Genomic DNA, 20549 nt, shown 5'->3' on the forward strand with positions numbered 1-20549 from the left:
CTTCACATGAATTTTTTTGAGTTTATCTGGTTTGGAATTTACTAAACTTCTTGATCCTTTGGTTATATATTTTACCAAATTTGGAAAATTTTCAGCCATTATTTTTTGAATACTTTTTAAACCCCATCTTCTTTCTATTCTCCCTCTGAGATGCCAATGATACAAATGTTAGATCTTTTCTAATAGTCCCACAGGTCCCTCAGGCTCTGTTCATTTTTTAAGTGTTTTCTCTCTGTTGTTTAGACTAATTTCTATTGTTCTGTCTTCAAGTTCATTGACTCTTTCCACTGTCCTCTCCATTATGCTACTGAGCCCAGTCACTGAGTTTTTTATTTCACCTATTGTATTTTCCAGTTCTAAAGTTTCCATCTGGTTCTTCTTTATATCTTCTACTCTTTGCTGAGAGTTTCTATGTATTCATTTGTTTCAAGCATGTTCATCATTGTTTATTGAAGTAATTTTATGATGGTTGTTTTAAAATCTTAGTTGTGTACTTCTAACATCTGTTTTCTCTGTGTTGAGTCTGTTGATTATCTCTTCTAATTCAAGTTGAGATTTTCCTGGTTATTGGTATAATGAGTGATTTTGCATTGTATCCTTTATGGTATGAGACTCTGGATCTTATTTAAACCTTTTGTCTTAGGAGACCTCCTGTGATACCCCAACAGGGAAGGGATGTGCTGCCTCATTACTGCCAGGTGGAGGTGAAAGTCCAGGTTCCCTTCTCAGCCTCCTTTGACACCCCAGGGAGGGAGATGTACCTTGTTTCTGCTGGATAGAGTTGGGATTTCAGGCTGGGAAAAGGAGGATTGCCTTGTTACTGCTCCTCAGTTATCCTCCACTGACACAGCAGTGGCGGGGGCGGGGCGGGGGGGGGGCTGCAGAATTATAGTAAAAGTTCCAGCTTTCCTCTAACACCACTCCAGGGCAAGTGAGGGTGGAAGCCCAGTATCTCCACATGATTTATACTGACATTATGTGGGGAGGGGTTTTGTTATCAGCATTCAGGGATGAAAGTCCTGACTTCCTACTCACCAACCTCTGATACCACTTGGATGGGGAGTACCTCATGATAACTAGGCAGGGGTGGAAATCAAGGCTCCTCAGTTGGCCTTTGCTGACAGGGGGCGGGATGGAGCCATGGTTTTGTCTGGAGTAGGACAGTTATTGTCTTTCTGTCTTATTAGGTTGGCCTTTCCTGGTTTTCTGGCTAGAAAAAGCAGGCCATTCTTGGGGCTTTTTTGGTCTCCTCTTGTTGGCACTTCCGGGTTCCTGGCTCCTCCAGCACCCAATCCAGGATATATGAAGCAAAAAGAAAACCCAGTGAATTCACCACCATGTCAGTCCTTAAGTCCCAATGCCTGCCTTTTTCTCGCCACCTTTCAGAGACTTCTTATATTTGTTTCATGTACAACTTCCAAGGTTTTAAGCTACACTTAACAGGAGGAACAGGGAGAAGTCCATCTGTTCAATCTTCATCCAGAACAGGATCATCTTTGCTTTTTTATGCATGTTTTCAGCACTCGGTCTTGGTGAATACCAAAGGTATGGAAAGATTAAAATAGCCTTAGATTTAGAGCAGTAGTTGCCACATGGTGAGAATTCAATGAAGAATAGCTGTTATTTTCTTTGTATAATCTCAGTGTCTCTGAAAGTCCAATCTTCTCTTTTCATAGGACAGGCTATGCCCAGATTTGGAGGAGAGATGGGGAGGGAGATGTATCCAAACCCCTCACCTCACCAGTGAGTGCAGGAATCTTCACAACATTTTTTTCTGGCTGCACTGGGTCTTCGTTGCAACGTGTGGGCTCTTTGTGGCTGGCTTCTCTCTAGTTGCGGCACAAGGGCTTCTGTAGTTGTGGCGTGCAGGCTCCAGAGCACATGGGCTCAGTAGTTGCGGCATGCAGGCTTCTCTCTAATTGTGATGCGTGGGTTTAGTTGCCCTGCGGCGTGTGGGATCTTAGTTCCCCAACCAGGGACCAAACCCATGTCCCCTGAATTGGGAGGCAGATTCTTAACCACTGGACCACCAGAGAAGTCCCCACAACATTTCTTAAGACACATAATGGAGTTATCTATTCTGGCCTGTCCATGATGCTGACTGTACATGCGTATGTATAAATGCACCTAAAAACCTCTGACTTCTGCCTATTGACGAAGGCAAACAAAGCTAGGGCCAAAACATACAGACTCTGAAAATCTTGCTAGAAGGATATGGGAAGGATTCTTCTTCAGTTCCTAAGAAGATGGTAACTTTTGCCTACAAGTGTTTGAAGTTAAGTCTTCTCATGAAAAGATGGTTCTTCATAGAGTTTATTTGTGAAACAAAACATTATACTTTGTATGGCATCTTTTTAATTCTGGTGAAGGCCCTGTGATTGGATAACATGACCACATCTAAAGACTTCAGATCTGATGGAGAACAGAATGTTTGTGATACCAAGCAGAGTTTATCGCTCTCTGCTTATTATTTATGACCTTCACTTACATTTTATGTGCTTGGACAATTGACTAGTTTGCAATGAAATATTCAGGCAAGTTTTTTGAAAAATGGAAGTGGCTCTCAGGCCTTAGATTCATGGGCAGTTCTGAGTGGCAAGTAGTTCTCCTAATCTATGTTTTAATAGTTGTTGGTAGGCGATGAAGTCATAGAGGGTCTGTCCTATGGGATACTAATCGTAAAGTTCAACCTGAGCCTTCCCAGTTGCACAATAAGTACCCCCATAGACAGATGTCATGGGGTGACAAACTCCATTTTCCAAGTCTTATTGTAGTGTGTTGCTTTTCATGATTTTGCATATTCTGGACACAGTCAATATTAATTAATTAGCCATTTCAGGTATTCAGACAGCAATTTACCAAATATGTATTAACTACCCCATGCCTGAATTTCCTGGCATGTTCCAAAACCATTTCTTTCTTTCTTTCTTTTTCTTAAGTGTATAATTCGGTGATTTTGGTATATTTACAGAGTTGTACAACCATCACCACCACTATTTAATTTCAGAATATTTTCATCACCTTAAAAAGAAACCCTATACTCCTTAGTAGTTACTGTTCACCCACCACCCAACCCTCCTCGGCAGCTTGGACATTTCCTATAAATGGGATTATACAATGCCTGGCCTACTGTGACTGGCTTCTTTCACTTAGCGTAATGTCTTCAAGATTCATCCATGTTATAACAGGTATCGGTACTTCATTCCTTTTTATGGCTGAATAGTATTTCGTTCTTTAGGTATACATTTGGTTATTCATTCATTAATTGATAACATTTAGGTTGTTTCCACTTAGGGGCTATTATAAATAATACTGCTATGAATATTTGTGTATGAGTTTTTACATGGACGTATGTTTTCAGTTGTTTTGGGTAGATACCTAGGAGTGGAGTGACTGGGTCATATGGTAACTCTATATCTAATATTTTGAGGAACTGTCTGCTTTCCAAAGTGACATCTACATTCCCACCACCAATGTATGATGATTCTCATTTGTCCACATACTCACTAACACTTGTTATTGTCTGGCTTGATTATAGCCATCCTAGTGGGTGTGAAGTTGTATGTCATTATGGTTTTGATTTGCATTTCCTTAATGACTAAGGATGGTAAGCATCTTTTCATGTACTTATTGGCCATTTATATATCTTCTTTCCAGCCATTTCTTTTTTTTTTTTTTTCATCTCTGAATAATTTATTCTTAAGAAATGCATGGAATCTCATGAGATAAATGGGAATTTACATATATTTCACATAAGTTTTTCTTTTTTTTTTAAATTGGGGTATAGTTGTTTTACAATGTTGTGTTATTTTCTACTGTACAGTGGAGTTCCCCGTGCTATACAGCAGGTTCTCATTAGTTATCTATTTTATACATATTAGTGTATATATGTCAATCCCAATCTCCCAATTCATCCCACCCACCCCCTTGGTGTCCATATGTTTGTTCTCTATGTCTGCATCTCTATTTCTGCCTTGCAAACAGGTTCATCTGTACCATTTTTCTAGATTCCACATATATGCTTTAATATATGATATTTGTTTTTCTTTTTCTGACTTACTTCACTCTGTAGAACAGTCTCTATCCAACCATTTCTTAATCCCTTCATTGACCCCTCCTTGAATCAAATCAAAATCAAATTACTTACTTAACTGAACTTTTCTTCTTCAATTTGGCCTGCTTGTCCTTTGGCTTAACTCAGAAGTATGCTTTCTTTAAACACTGTTCTCAGTTACTGTGCACACACCCTGATCTTCTTATAATTTAAATAATTTCAATCAATGCCTTAATTAATGTTATTAATGTTCTGTTGACATTTAATCCAGAATGAGCTCTTTGTACTACAATATTTGTCCAAAATGTTCTTATCTTTGTAGCTCTTTGCTATAATTTATGAGAACTAGAGCTGAGATTGGACAAGTTTTGCTTTTGTATTATCTACATGCAAACATTCAAAGCTATATATTGTCATTAGTGTGTGTAACACGTGAGCATGGCAGGTCAGGAGAGGCCATACAGGTCAACAGAACATGGTTATTAACACAATATATAAGCCAAAGATTATAGCTGGAGGTGCAGTTGGTATGTAAATCCATTTGGCAAAAATCAAGGTCAGACCCTTGGGTGCCAAGTCAAAACTGAAGTAGCAGATCATGGGTAGAATTTTTGTAAGAGAGCTACAGGTTGCCACTATTGGTTTAGACTAATAACTGGTTCCTAGACCAATGTGGTTCCTAGACCAGCAGGACCAGGATCATCTGGAAACTTGTTAGAAATGCAAATTCTTTGTTCCCACCTCCACCTCATCCCAGACCTACTGAATGAGAAACTCTGGGAGTAGGACCCAGCAACCTGGGTTGTAACAATCCCTCCAGATGATTCTGATGTACTCTCAAGTTTGAGAACCACTGCCCCAGATATCTTAGGAGGTGCAGAAGGAGAAGGTGGTTTGTTGACATAGCAAGAGTTTAGGATTAAGTGAGGGCACCCAACAAGGGCATGCCTGTAGCCAAAAGCAATGTCTACAGGGAGGACTTCCTGCCAAAGAACTGCTTTCAGAGGTCTCTTATTTTCAGTCAAGGGTTCTAACATAGAGTTCACCCTGGGTAGGAAAATTCATGGTAAGCGAAACCCATAAAAGTGAAGGTAAACCAAAGCCTTGGCATAGGAGGGACTGTATGTCCAGGGTGTGGGCTCCTCTGGTTCTAAGCCTTATTCCTTGAGTGAAGGCATTCATACAAGTTGGCAGGAGCATGTCATAAAGAATAATGAGGAAGATATCAGTAAAAGTTTGTGGTTTGTGATAGGCCATATACCTCTGATGAGCCCATAGAGCTTTCACGGGAACGATATGATAAAGCCAGATTTATCAGAAGCTACAAATACCATCAGCCATGTCCTGGGAAGGAAGTTGCTCTTTCTAGCACAAGAAAAGTCCAAGGGAAATTTTCTCTTTCAACAACAGGAAAAACCTTTTATTTCTCCTTTAACCTTGTGTGTTTACTCCAGCTCCCAGGCCAAGACCAGATACGGCCTCATTCTTCTCTGGCTGTGTCCAGGACAGTGGTGACTTGAGCCATTTAGAGGAATGCCATCATTTGCTTCCAGCACGTGCAGGCTTTGGCCTTTCACAAGCTTCTAGAACCTAAGTGAGGGCTCTGAGGGAATCCCAGGGATTCCTACCTCATGGATAGAGTCTTAGGCCCAGAGTATACATTTGGAAAGGGGCCAAAGTTGTCTTCATGAAATTCTATAAATTGGTTGCATCTGTGTGTTCTTTATGACTTTTTCTCCATTTAATAAGAACATTAAAAGGCAAAAAATAACAAAAGATATTTGGTTCAATCCTATGGAAACTTTTGTACTATTTCATCAATAAAATTGTCAATGATAATTCCATTAGAAAGGTTAATTTTGTTGTGCTTTATTACACAGCAGTGTCTTGCAGTCCATTTACTGTAGTAGAGAGAACTAAGACATTAGTCTTTCAGAATGAAATAAGCAGTAAAATTGTTAAAACCCTATCAGAACATGTTATTGATGTTGTCTTCTGTGTTTTCAAAATGCTGCACTGCAAGGATGCTTTAGAAAATAATTCAGCTGCTTGATACGTTTCTGCTTTAAATGTCTCTGGACAGCTAAGTGTGTAACAAGGCATATAGATCTACTAGTGAAGGTAAAAATAAATATCGCTTTTAGTTTAAGTAGTTTAAATAGGATTTGTAATTAATGCATAATAATTAGGTATCTAAAAACAACTCTTCAAATTTGAACTATTCTCTTCTGGAAAACATGTAATCCATTTTTATTTAAAGCGTATAATATTTATTAAAAATGGGGTCTAAAATAGGCCTGGTTTAGAATGTTGTAATCAGTTCTAAAAGAAGCACTATGAAATAGCTAGAATGATGTGGATGGATATGTTTTGAGTCAGGAAAACACCGAATATATTCCTTTTTTTCTCTTTATTTTTTCCTGTGTGTTTGTGTGTGTGTGTGTGTATTTGCAATTTGGAAGCATATGCTGTTTTATCATGTTGGGAAAATAAAATCATACCTTTTAACATTAAAAAAAACTGTGAATATCTTAGCAATTTCTATAATCCTTTTGTTAGCTGCATGAGAAATACATTCCTTGTTAAAATGTCTATTTATATAATTCAGTCATCAATTACAACATTACAAATACTTTTCTTTCTTATTAGAGATGCACTGACAAGGGATTAATTATTTGCATTATAAATAACAATGTGAAGAAAATGCATATAATTTGTACGAGTCTCTAGAAGTATCAAGAAAAAAAGTGTGAAGGTGTATGTTAAGTGAATTCAGATCCACTGAGAGATAGCTATAACAGAGTATTAGCCTGGACAACAAAAGGATTTATATCCAGTAAAAAAGCTGTTAGAGAAAAGAATTATATTCAATACGTGTAGAAGTTAGAAAAAGATGTTCTAACAAGAGAGGGAGAAATAAAAATTCCAGGAAGTTAAAACAAGAACAGAAATTTCAAATGAAGGGATGCATAATGGAAAGGAAACAGCTGAAAACTTACTGATGCAAAGAATAAGTCAAGGAAATAGTCTAGAATGTGCAGCAGATAAAATATTATATTTAAGAGAAAGTAAAAACAATTGAGATTTACTCCCAGACATATACAACCCATCTATTAAGACTTCTAGAATGAATGGAGAAAAGGAAAGAGTAGTAATAGCTTCATAACTAAAAGGGAAAAATGAATTCCTGTCCTAAAAGAACCTAGACAGAATTAAGAATTCCAAGTATAAATTGGAAGTTCCTAAAACTTCTGGAGAGGAAAAGAAATCCAGCTCAACTTATGGAGGTGTAAAAATCAAACTAGCTTTTTCTCGTGGTAGAAGGAAATGAAGCAAAATCGTCAAAATTCTGAGAGAAAAATTAATTTGAACCTAGAGTCATATATGCTGGAAAACTAACATTCAGAAATGAGAATGAACTAAAAGCTTTTGAAAATCCAGTGACTTAGAAAATTCCCAGCTACAGACCATCTCTGAAAGAATTACCCAAATATTTGAGGAAAAAAAAAGAAAAAAAAGGAGTTTAAGAGAGAGAAAACCAGGGATCCAAGAAATAGTAGAAGCAAAGAAGCCAGTAAAATATAAATTCTGACATCATCAGTTTCTATGAATAGTTATGAATTTTGAGAGTGTAATGATGAAATACTGATTAAATATGAAAGAGCTTATTGTTATCCTATTTACGCACACTGTGAATACAATTAACTACAAGTACAAACGATAATCAATCAAGTTAAGAGTTCACCGACTACATGCCAGGTACTGTGCTTGATGCTTTCACATATAATGGCTAATTTATTCCCCGTTATGAACTTGAAAAATAAATATTATTCTGTTTTTACAGAGAGGAGAGGAAAGGTAAAATTACTTTTCCCAGTAAAAACTTGTGGGTAAACTTCCCACAAGTTTACCCAGTTCGTGAGTGGGATTTTCCATTGGTATGTGAAGACTTGTTTTCTTGCTCTTTCCTGGTATCATTCTTTTTTTTTTTCTTTTCTTTTTTTTTTTTTTTTAACATCTTTATTGGAGTATAATTGCTTTACAATGGTGTGTTAGTTTCTGCTTTATAACAAAGTGAATCAGCTATACGTATACCTATATCCCCATATCTCCTCCCTTTTGCATCTCCCTCCTACCCTCCCTATCCCACCCCTCTAGGTGGTCACAAAGCACAGAGCTGATCTCCCTGTTCTATGCAGCTGCTTCCCACTAGCTATCTATTTTACATTTGGTAGCATATATCTGTCCATGCCACTCTCTTACTTCGTCCCAGCTTACTCTTCCCCCTCCCTGTGTCCTCAAGTCCATTCTCTACGTTTGTGTCTTTATTCCTGTCCTGCCCCTTAGGTTCTTCAGAACCATTTTTTTTTTTTTTTTTTTTTTTTTTTAGATTCCATATATATGTGTTAGCATACAGTATTTGCTTTTCTCTTTCTGACTTACTTCACTCTGTATGACAGACTCTAGGTCCATCCACCTCACTACAAATAACTCAGTTTCATTTCTTTTCATGGCTGAGTAATAGTACCCTGATATCATTCTATCTGATTATAATTACACATTCTAGTGACCATCTTTAGACACTTCTCTATAACAGAAAATATTTTCCTACTCATAATAAACTACCCATTCTTTTACTCTGCCTGTTTCTCTCATCATATTATCATATCACTCAAGCATGACCCCATTTCCAAATAAAAATTGGAATTTTTATTCATTGGCCTACACGTTAGTATATTGCTAGAGAATCAATCACCAGGTGTTATTTATTTATTTACATGTATTTCTTTCTTTTAAAATCTGGTATTCATTGCTTAATTATCAAAGCTTCCAGGCAAACATTCCATTGTTAGCATCAGACTTACTATGGAAAGATCTCTTGGTTTTCTTTGAGTGGTTTTACATTAATGGTTTCCACTAAATAATCTTGCAGAGGCACATGTTACCTCTTTGAATCTTAGCCTCACAATGAATCATGTTTGAAAGGCTCAGTGATATTTTGTCTTCCCCTGAGTGATTCTATGTCGGACCCAAATAGGCAAGGAAGAAGGAAAAAAAAAGTACCTTGATACAGGAAAGTTAGTTACCTTCAACTGTACAAGTTTTTTTTGTTTGTCTTGCTAATTCTTCTCTTATTTTTGTCCCCTTTCTGCATTTTATTTTTATGTTAAAGATAGATTTTTAGAAGACTTGACAAGCACTACAATAAGTTGGGCCTCAGTTACTATATATTCTGATTTCCCCATTTCTGTCGTCCCCTCAGTCACCCAGAGTGGAGTTACTTTGGATGAATTTTGACTCTTCCCTTTCTTTTCTCCCACCCACCTTGAAACCATCATCAAAATTGGCCAGAACCTTTAAGTTTCCTGAATTATCTGTGTCTTTTCTCATTCCTGCCAACCTAGTTTAATGTTAGCTGGTCTCCTTCCCTTTAGTAGCTTCCAACTCATTCTATGAAGAAGGAAGCACAAGGAAGGAAACCGTTGTCATGATTTCTCTTGGGAATGCATGATCCTGAAGGATCTGTCTTTGCTTTATCCTGTGATGTCTGGTAGAATTCTTGTTTAAAAAGCTGTGCCTGCCATTTTCTTCTCTACTAGAATCAACTGATCTGGTAGCAGTCATCTTAGACTTTCTTCCTTGAGTCCTAGTTACTAGGACTGGATATTTATATTTAGGGGATATTTATATTTAGTTACTAGATCTGGACTAGTCTTAAATAAGCAAACTGCTTATTTAAGAAGAGCATCTCTATTCTCAAGCAGTTGGCGAGTAGAAATGATCTGATCACTGTCTCACAGAAGTGGAAAGAGAAATTAAGTTCTGAAGATTGAGAATCTTTATACCCAAAAGACAAAAACTGCATTCAGTTAAGATTACTCTTTTAAAATCCCTTAACTCATACAAAAGTTGAAACAGAGAAATACCATTTCTTAACAAGACCAGTACGTCTGGTTTTCCCTATAGAGTTGAAAGAGATCACTGTTTCTTCAAACCTGAGAACCAGATGAAGTAGTTAATGGTGCCAATTTTCCATTAGAAGTGGGGATATTTATTTTTAGTTACTAGATCTGCACAGAAAGAAGCTCTAGTGTAGCAATTCTCAAAGCGTGATTTAGGGATACTTCTTTCAGGGGATTTGTGAGGTCAGTACCATGTTCATAATAATATTCAGAGATTATTTGCATTTTTCATTTTCTTTCTCTCTTGAGTGTGCAGTGTAGTTTTCCAGAGGTTACATGACATGTGATAGCATCATTTTCCTGATAGTTAATTGTATATGTGCTTTTGTTTTCTTGTGTGATAGATATGACCCACCAAAACAAAAGCTCTCACAGGTCCTCAGTTATTTTTGAGTGTAAAGAGGTTCCAAAACCAAAAAGTTTGAAAACAGCTTCTATTTTGCACAGAGCCAATCATGTCTGAGAGGTAGGTGGGAATGCAGTCTGATCTCTTGGAGCCCAGCAATGTAAGTTCATGTTCATGCTAGAGCAAACACTCATTGTGGAAATGTTTAGTGAAATAGTCCTTATTATTTAAATGTTTTGTCATTCTCACTCCTCCTAACCCCTTGTTCATATTGTTGAATTCGTATAAGCGAACTCATGAAAAATGCAACTTCACAGTATAGAAATTTCCATGTATTCTTTCTTTTAGAATCAATGTTAATCTAATTCTTAAAATGTTCTGTCCTTCTCAGTTGTCTTTTCTAAATGCAAGTGTTCCTCTAGAAAATTAGGTGTAGAGCCTTGTGTGGATGTTTATACCATGAAAGTGCAACCCAAAAGAGAGTACAGGTGTAAATGGATGGAGTAGCTGTAGTCCAGTGGTGTCTTATGAATGTACTGGTCTCAGGGAGCAATTAAACCTGGTTTATTTTGATGGAGAGGTGGGTTCATTATACCCAAATGTCACTTTTTAAAGAAATGCAAAAAGTGATCCCATTCATTTTTTGAGAAGACGTGTAGAGAATCTGCAATTCTCCATTTTCTGATTTGAGAGCCAAAACCAATCTCTAGAACAAAGCCAATTTATTCTAAAATGAACCATGTGCAGATGAGGGAAGTGACACATTTTTAAAATGCATTTAATTATCTCTTGCAGAAAAAGGCAAAGGAGTCACTGCACACTTTTTTTTTTTTTTCTGTTGGAAGTCTTGGGAAAGAATCTTACAGCTTTTACTAAAAAGTGTGATGGTATTAGAATTGTGTGTGTGTGGGTGTGTGTTTTTCTTTTTTTAATTGTAGTGCATTTATTAGGAAATCTTTGATCAGGCTTTGCTGAGTCTTTCTGTGAAGAAACAGATTCTTAGTTCTATAAAAATTTATGTTGAATGATCTGAACTAGTCAAACTACATTCCATTGCTTGCTCAGTCTAGTCTGTCCATTTCACCTCATTGTTTTCTATAATCCAGCTCATCATCTCTGATTAGATTGATTATATCAGGCCAACTTTTACTGAATCACTCACAAATTCACTAATTATCTATTAGGCAATTGTTCCCATAGAGTTCTTGGCTTTGCAGGAGACTCAGACATAGATTGGTCATGTTTTCTGCTGTGGAAGCGTAGTCTCTACATGAAGACAGGAAACACAGAAAAACATCACAGAGTTAGAAGGAATCTCGATGCATACATAGTCATATTGATTGCCTCTGATGACAGGAAATTCCCTGCCTCCTCAGGCAGAATGCTGTGTTACTGGAGAGCTCTGACTGATGGAATCTTCTTAGTTGTGTGTACAGAAATGTTCATGTTAAAAGTCATGTAAATGGTCAAGCGGAAGTGTTATTGGAGACCAGAAGAGGAGAACTGAGTTCAGTTTAGTTCATGTAGTGGGGTTCATGGATCATATCTTCAAGGAAGGTCAATTCTTTTTGAGTTTCATGGGATGGAAGGATTTTGAGAGGCAAGGATGGAGGGGCTCTCTTGACACTAGGAAAGGCCTGTAGTCAGATAAAACACAAGACCTGTTTGGTGTGAGTGAACAGAGCAATTACCTTATGTACCTGGCACTTAGTGGATTTATTTATTTAAAAAGGGAGAGAATTAATGACTAAGTGAATGATTGCAAAAAAGCTTTTCTAGTCCATACTTGTGGTGGCAAGGGAGCTCTAAAGGAAGGTTGTTGACAAACAAGCACACTGACCCCTCTGCACTTCAGTCCCAGCCCAGATTGCACATTTGTAGAGTTACCCTGCGGAGGGGACTGACGTTCATTTATTTTTACTCACTACATAGAATTTTTAAAGCCTACTTTCCCCTTGTGTCTTCATAAAGTACTGGTTTTGCATCTCTCTGAAAAGACTGCCAATTGCCATCCATCCCTTGAACCAGAACAAAGATCTTATTATTATTTTCCTTGAAAAAGTCATATTGTCTATCTGGACCTCCACCTCCTCTCACCCCTGCTATTGAAGTATTAAAAATGCCATGTATTTGACTCACTTCCTTCTAGGATGTGTTCTCTTTTGGTTCATTCTAAAATGATGGTGAAATGCTGGAATTTTGCAGAAAATTCAGCTTCCCACAGTCTCTCTGAGACCCCTCTCTGTTGGAAATAACACTATTGTAATGCAGATGCCCCCAATACCCCGTGGAATCTCCAAGATTCTATAAATGGCTGACCACAGGATATCCCTTTTATACAAATTTCAATCTATATTATTGCAAATAGACCCTTATGTGTACGTGTCCAGTTGAAATAAGACACAGTCCCATCAATAGGACTGACCTAAAATAAACCTTTGGCAGAAGAGGTAGAGCTAGTAAAAAATTTAAAATGAGCTTTGCCCCTTCCTTCTTTCTTTCTTTTTTTTTTTTAATACGGAGGATAACATTTTGGTAGAAATTGCTCAAGTATTATTTTAAAACAACTTGACCCTCACAACTTAAGCTTAAAACTTCACAACTTTGAAGTCAATGAAACATGAAACATATTGTCAGCACAAGATGCCCGGAACATGGCAACACTGTCACATTTTAATGTAAAAATGGGATTCAAACCTCAAACTGAGCTGGGTGTACTCCTTCGAGCTTTGACAGTGCATTCAGTGTGCCTTTATCAGCTGTGAAATGCAAATGGTGTTTAGCTACTGTGTATTTAATCTTAGACATAGACATAGACGTAGACATTTTATTTAGGGAACCACAGCACCAAGGAGGCTAAGAGAGGTGAACCAGGGTGAACTAGAAGCCCTTTATAACCAAGAACCCTGGAGGGAAAACTAACAAAACAGGCTCAACTCACAGACTCAAAGGAAAATGCACTAGAAAATAACATTGTTAAGGGCTGGTTTATCCCAAACTCATGCACAAAGCTGTATGACTAGTCTTTCTAAACATGGAAAGAAATCAAACATGCAGCTGAAGAAATGTATGAGAGAATAACCCAAATTTAGAAACATGCTGCAGCTGAAATACAATCTAACTGATGTCTGCTGTAGATTGAAAAGGAACATCTTATGGACAATTGAGTGTTTCTTGAAATATAATAAAAACAAGCTCTGAAAATGTGTATCTGAAAACATTGACCTATATGGAGAAAAAAGACAGCATTTACTTTGTAATGCTATCAGGTGGTAATTCAATTTCCCGTTAACCGAACTTCAAGTATTCTGTTTCAGGTTGCAGATTGGTGGTGCTTATCATATAAATTGGCCAGTACGATTTGCAAATAATACTTTTAGTGCTTGGTTTCGTGGTTGTAGCTCTAGAAAAGAAAATCAATTTAATTCCGTGCATTGGTTTTTCTCCTTAAAATTCATGCAATTTGAATATGATTGACAGGGCACAACATCATTATGCAGTCTGTTAGATGGACCGATTATGCTTATGAATACAAGAGTGGAGTGAATGAAAGCAACGTGTAATTGATTCTACTCCTGGTCTGACTCTTCATTAACAGTTTGAATGTAGCACAGTTGCTTCTCAGATGGAAAACGATGAGAGCAACCTATATGTATTCCCTCAGTTGTTTTAAAGTTCATTATGCTAATATTTTTTCGCAGAATGTTTTTGCTGCATTTGTTTTATCACGCGGAAGTCCGATCGAATCTTAGTAAATGATTCTCCTGCTTTCAATATTTATTTGGCATTCCAATTGCACATTTTTCAATTTACACGTTTGGAAATGAAAGCATGCTCCCTCCGGCACCCCCTTCAAAGACAACCTTCCGTCCTACACTCCTTTTCTATAGACTTCAGACTAATTTCCCAGGATAGAACGAGGTGGGCGGAGCATAAGGTGGTGGTTATAGCTTCAAAACAAAAGAGCTGATTTATAGGCTGATTGATTTCAGAAATAGATGAACAAAATCAGGCTCGATTTGTCTTGCCACACTCTAGTCAGATAAAGTACGAAACGACCTGCCATCCCATTTTGCATACCTCTTCCAGGGCTTGCATTTGAGATGTTGATTAAATGTATAGACCACATTGCTGTTTTCTTGGCTTTCCTAAGTTGTGTAAGAAAGGGCTTCAAGTGCATGAAGGCTGCTCTTCCTTTCTGGAATGTGGAGCTGGACACTTCCGGGAAACAACCTGATTTTCATTGCTCACAGTGAGATACGATGCTGATTCTCTAACAGCCATCCCTGCCCTTTCCTTTGCCTACAAGTTCCTGCCAGACTTTAAGACAGAAGAAACAACAAAATTAGTGCTGGGCCAGGCAGTTCTGTCTAGGAGCTGCAAGCGTACTGTGATCTCCAAGTTAGATTGTATTTACAATTGATAAGCATATTAATTTCATATTCAGTCTTTCTCTAGCTGTGATTTTTTAATTAAATCAGCAGTTGACTTATTAAGATAATAGGTCTGAGAACTTCATACTGGAAATAGATTTCTTTCTTCTGATGAGAACTTTTAAGATCTACTCTTTTAGCAACTTTCAAATATACAATATAGTATTAGAAACTATAGTCACCATGAAGTGCATTATATTCCCAGGACTTATTTATCTTATAACTGAAAGTTTGTACCTTTTGACCTCCTTCATCCGTTCACGCATCCCCTCCTGCCCCCAGCCTCTGGCAACCATCGATCTGTTCTCTGTATCTATGAGTTTGCTGGGTTTTTGTTTTTGTTTTTTTTCTTTTTGGATTCTACATGTAAGTGAGATCATACAGTATTTGTCTTCCTCTCTCTGACTTATTTCACTTAGCATAATGCCCTCAAGTCCCATCCATATTATCACAAGTGGCAGAATTTCCTTCACTTTTATGGCTGAATAATATTCCACTGTTTATATATATAAAACCCATTTTTTCTATCCTTTCATCCATCAATGGACATTTAGGTTATATCCATATCTTGGCTGTTGTAAATAATGCTGCAGTGAACAGGGGGGTGCCGATATCTATTTGAGATGTTTTTCTTTCCTTTGAATAAACACCCAGAAGTGTAATTGTTGAATCATATGGTAGTTCTATTTTTAATTTTTTGAAGAACCTCCGTACTGTTTTCATGAATGACTGCATGGAAATAATCATATCAGTTTTTCCTATGATATCTTATTTATCTACCACAACACTTGGTATTTGATAAACATGCTAACCCCCAAAAAGCCCCAGGTGTCTGGGGAATCCTTCATTGTGCCCGTTTTAAAACATGTCCACAGATGCTTTGCTACTTCTCCCATCAAGAGGTGAAGTCTGTATGATTCCACTTGAAATGGGTGGAATTTTGTGACAGTTGCAACCAATCAGGGTACAGTGGTGGTAACACTGTGTCGCTCCCAAGTCTGGGATAGAAAGGATAACACAGCTTCCACCTCTGGCGCACTTGGTCTTGGAGCCCTGAGCTGTCATGTGAGCAAGCTGACTGTTCTGAGGCTTCCATAAGGAAACCCAAACTGGCCCCCATGGAAAGTCCCTGAGACCACAGGAAGAGGGAGGGATGTCTGGCCGGTCCCTGAGACCACAGCAAGAGGGAGAGATGTCTGGCCAGCCGGCCCTTAGCTGCTGGAACCCACACTATTCCACTGCCAGCCACTACCCAACTACAACCATATGAGAGGCTCCATGCCAGACCCCCTAGTTGAGCCATTTCAGAATTGTTGATCCAGAAAAGCCATAAAAATAATAAAGCGTTGTTGTCTTAAGTTATCATGTTTTGGGATAATTTCTTGCACAGCAATAGCCAATCAGAATTTGCATGTATACAAAGAATGAGGCTAAAGTAATGGAATTCATGATAAGCATGACAAACTTTATATATACAAATGTATGCCATTTCCTTCAATAAGTAACCACACTGGGAAAAGTTTATTCATAATCATATTGTCTCTGTGATAGTGTGTCTCCCCACATTGATCTGTGACTTTGGGCATAATTCTTTCTCCTATGGATCCATTGAGCAAGGGAAAATAGATTACATTTTCTCTACTGTCCTTTTCATCTCTAAAAATTCTTGACCATTATACAGAATTCTTTGGTAACTGAGATACCTGAGAAATATGTTCCTGTCCTACATTTTCACTGTAAGGTATCTAGGACTCAGTTTGCATATTAAAATTATAGTAAAACTTTAAATATAGATATAAGCCATATAGGTAAAAAATGCATTTTTCCTACCATTTAAACCCTACTTTTATCTGAAAATAATTGTTTTATATAAAGAGATTATTGAGAGTAGCAAAATAAAAGAAAAATATACCTAGTGGAGTTATTATTTTAAATCCCTTGAAATTATGTAAATATTTTTAAGTGTATTTTCTTATTTATAGTGATATAAGATCATCTTTAGAAAGCACATTAACAGTCTTTATATGTTGTAGGAATATGGAAGATGGAATTCAGGAACTTGGTTTAACCATATGATCTTTGTTTTAATACTGAATTTAATTTTTGTATAGGTAACACATTCACATAATTTGAACATCAAAAATATTAGTAAGCAGTGAAAAGTCTTCTTCCCGTATTTGGCCCTATCCTTGCAGTTTTCATAGGTTAACCACTGCTGTTAATTACTTGTTTATCCTCCCAGAGATATTTTATGCATATATTAACTAAAACAAATATGCATTCTTTTCTACACCTGTGGAGGTATTTTTACACTAATGGTACCATGCTTAACATTTCTGCATCTCTTTTCTTCCCTCTCTCCTTCCCTCCCTCCCTCCCTCCCTCCCTTCCTTCCTCCCTTCCTTCCTTCCTCCCTTCCTTTCTTCCTTCCTTCTTCCCTCCCTCCCTCCTTTCCTTCCCTCCTTCCTTCCTTCCTTCTCTCTCTTTCTCTCTCTCTATTTCTTTGTTTCTTTCTTTTTCTTCCATAGTAATATATCCTGAATATCTTTCCATATTCATACATAAATACCTTCATTGTCCTTTTTACAGAAACATAATGTTTCATTGTATAAATGTACAATTATTTCGCTACTCCCCTATTGATGGACATTTAGGTTGTCTCCAAGCATATCATCCACAGAATACATTCCTAGAAATAGAATTATTATACCAAAAGGAGTCTACATTTGTAATTTGGAAAGATATGGTTAAACCACTCTCTCTGGGAATGGTGCCAGTTTGCATTTCATTGTATAAGCATGTTGGAGAAAATTGAACCATGACTGATGTTCGTTTGTCTGGAAAATAGTGAATTAGACTACTCAGAACCTATAGCTTAATTCTTGATAGACATGTAGAAGAGGGATTGCATTTGAGAGCTGCAAAGAATCTTAGAGGCCATCTTATTCAACTCCTTCTTTTAGGTTTTAAGACCAAAGCCCAAAGAGAAGAATGACTTGCCCAAGGTCAACAGCTGGTTAGTGACAGATCTGGGACTTCTGACAATTATAATCAGATCTTAGGGCTTACAGTCTAGCGCTCTTTCCACACCAGAGGAAAGATGGTAACTGCCATTCCTGCCTGTGTGCTCAGGATGCCTGGGATGCCGCTGCTGCTGATAATTAGCATTTCTTGAGTGTCTGCATGTACCAGGCATCAGATGAAACACTACTGTTTACATTATCTTATTTATACCATGGAATCCACAAATTCATGTGCAAGATAATTCCGTAAATTGAATGCATGTATCTCGTGTATCTCACATGCATATGTCCACTCTGAAGATTGTATTGTGTTTAATAAAATGTAAATTAATACAAAGCATCATTGAAGTTTTAATAGCTGTTTTTCTCTAACTTGTTCTCAATCAGTGGATTTTGAAACTACTACTGTGAAGGGGTAGACCATAAGACTTTTGATATGAAAAAGAGGATCCTTATACTCAAAAAGCTTGAGAGCCATTTAACAGTGTTTAAAGTCCTTTTAACTGCCCAGACATCATTCTGTACTCCATCTGTCTCCATTACAAGGTTAAATGTTAATGATGCCACAAGCACAGAAGAGACCACAGAGATCATCTAAGCAGCTGATTCATTTTGTGGATATGGAAACCAAGGCAGGGACCAATGAAAGGATGGCTTCATCTGGATTACTCCACTAGTCAGGGCTGGAGCTGGAATCAGAAGGCAGGCCTCCTGACTAAATTTTATAACAGGAAAAGGGGGAACTCCTTGGTGTGAAAGAGTCACCCATAAGTACTATAAACAATTAAAATAATGAAGAAAATTTCCTTTTGAGCCTTATATTGATTCACCTCCAGGTTTGTGGATCTGAAGGTCATGATATTGGTCGATAATAACACTTGATCTTGGATGCTGTAAATTTAATACAGAGCATAACCAACAGAGATCAATATTTTGATGTTGAGGATGCTCTTTTAATGGCTGTTTGTCCTCAGACTTAAATTAAATGGAGAACTGAAGAAATGCAAGGAATAATTTTTCAAAAATTCCATGTAAGTTTTGTGGAGAAAGATGGCTAAGGGAGAAAGCAAAGGAAACATTTATTTATTATGTCATTATTTCCTGCCCTTACGGACTTGTCTCTCCCTCTCTCTTTTCTTCCCATTAATGCCCCTAAGCCCTGTGTTCACTTGGCAAAAGTAGACACATCTTTATGACCTGGATAAGAGGCATTTATTCTTGACCTTCTCCATCCACAAAATAAGGAAACCAAGGTCATATCCTGTTGCTCTTTTCTACGGTATTTGATGGACAGAGGCAATGGGAATGAGGTTTAAGAAAACAAATAAAACAAAAAAAAAACAAAAAACATAGATTTCACCTTCAACAATGGCAAGGGGGGGGGGGGTTGCCAAAATTGCCCTGGAATAACAGGGCACAGGTTAATTTGTGGAAACTTAGGCCCATGAGGGACTCTGCAGACCTTAGGTTTAGTCAAATGTATTTTGGAAACAGAGCATTCTGTGTTCATCACCCCCCTCCCTTGTGGAGACTCACGATTCATTGTAGTATCCTAAATGTCCAGAGGAACCCTACACTAAGGTAACTGATTGACTTAATCTCACCTGGTGATCCCCAAGTTTAATTGACCTTTAAACCTATATCTTACTGAACCTGCTTTGGGAAATCCTGTTGCAATTCTTATTTGTTATTACAAAAGAAATATTAGTGTGTGTGTGTGTGTGTGTGTGTGTGTGTGTGTGTCTGTGCGGTTTTGTTTTGTTTTGTTTTTTGCTAAATACAACCTAATCTCCCTTTATCCTCTCATTCTATTAATATGTCGTAGCGGTTCTCACTTTAAAGCCAGGTTTGTCTGTGAAATAACATCTGCATAAACTCACTAATGAGGTTTCTGCCTATCTTGATCACAAGATATCATCTTCAACATTATCTGACAAGGGTTTAAATACTGCTTAAAGTCGTTAAAAGTTGAAATCAACATTTGGGGATTTTCTCAACATTAAATAATACTCTCGACATTTAGCAGACAATTAACAAAGATCTTTGTCTTAGTAATTTATTTTCTGCTATTTAAATTTCATATACAATTTAAAACTATTCCATAGTCGCATTTTGGTAAAACATTCTTATTCTCTTGTTACTGTTTTTGAAATTAAGTGGTACTGATTAGCCAAAGCAAGTCATTTATTTTCATTATAATATTCTAATGACTGAATTTCTTTTTTGATCAAAGTTGATTAGTTATTGTTACTCACATCATTTAAATGAGTTTATAATCCAGATTAACAGATAAGACTGAGAAGCAGGAGTTACAAGGCATTTTCAAGTAATTTGGATTAAAATTTGGTTTATTTCTTACAACCTTTATTGACTTAAAATGAGGACAGTTCTATTTAATTAAGTTCCTAAACTTAAATGTTTATGTGTACCACAATGGCTGGTTTTATATGCCAAAACAAAAATTTTAATTTTGTGTTTTAAATATAAATAGAGGATGAAAAGTACAGATTGATTTTTGAAAGTTTTAATATAGTGAAAAATAGAAGTTAAGTAATTATTAGGAACCATTATCCCCAGCATACCTCACGTGTGTGAGGATCAGTAGACTGCACTGTCAATTGGTAGGGATGTTTAAAAATTATTCCTTTTATAACGCATATATGTGGAATCTAGAAAAATGGTACAGATGAACTGGTTTGTAAGGCAGAAATAGAGACACAGATGTAGAGA

The 20549-nt window shown here is 37.1% G+C and overlaps 1 protein-coding gene across 2 annotated transcripts in view; it reads left to right on the forward strand.

Moving 5' to 3' along the window:
- The window catches only part of MACROD2 (mono-ADP ribosylhydrolase 2), a 1969440-nt gene that overhangs the window by 1139153 nt on the left and 809738 nt on the right, over positions 1-20549 (forward strand). The gene's annotated exons all lie outside the window — the stretch shown is intronic.

This window comes from Eschrichtius robustus, chromosome 16 (genome assembly GCF_028021215.1).
Source record: "Eschrichtius robustus isolate mEscRob2 chromosome 16, mEscRob2.pri, whole genome shotgun sequence".
Lineage (NCBI taxonomy): Eukaryota > Metazoa > Chordata > Mammalia > Artiodactyla > Eschrichtiidae > Eschrichtius > Eschrichtius robustus.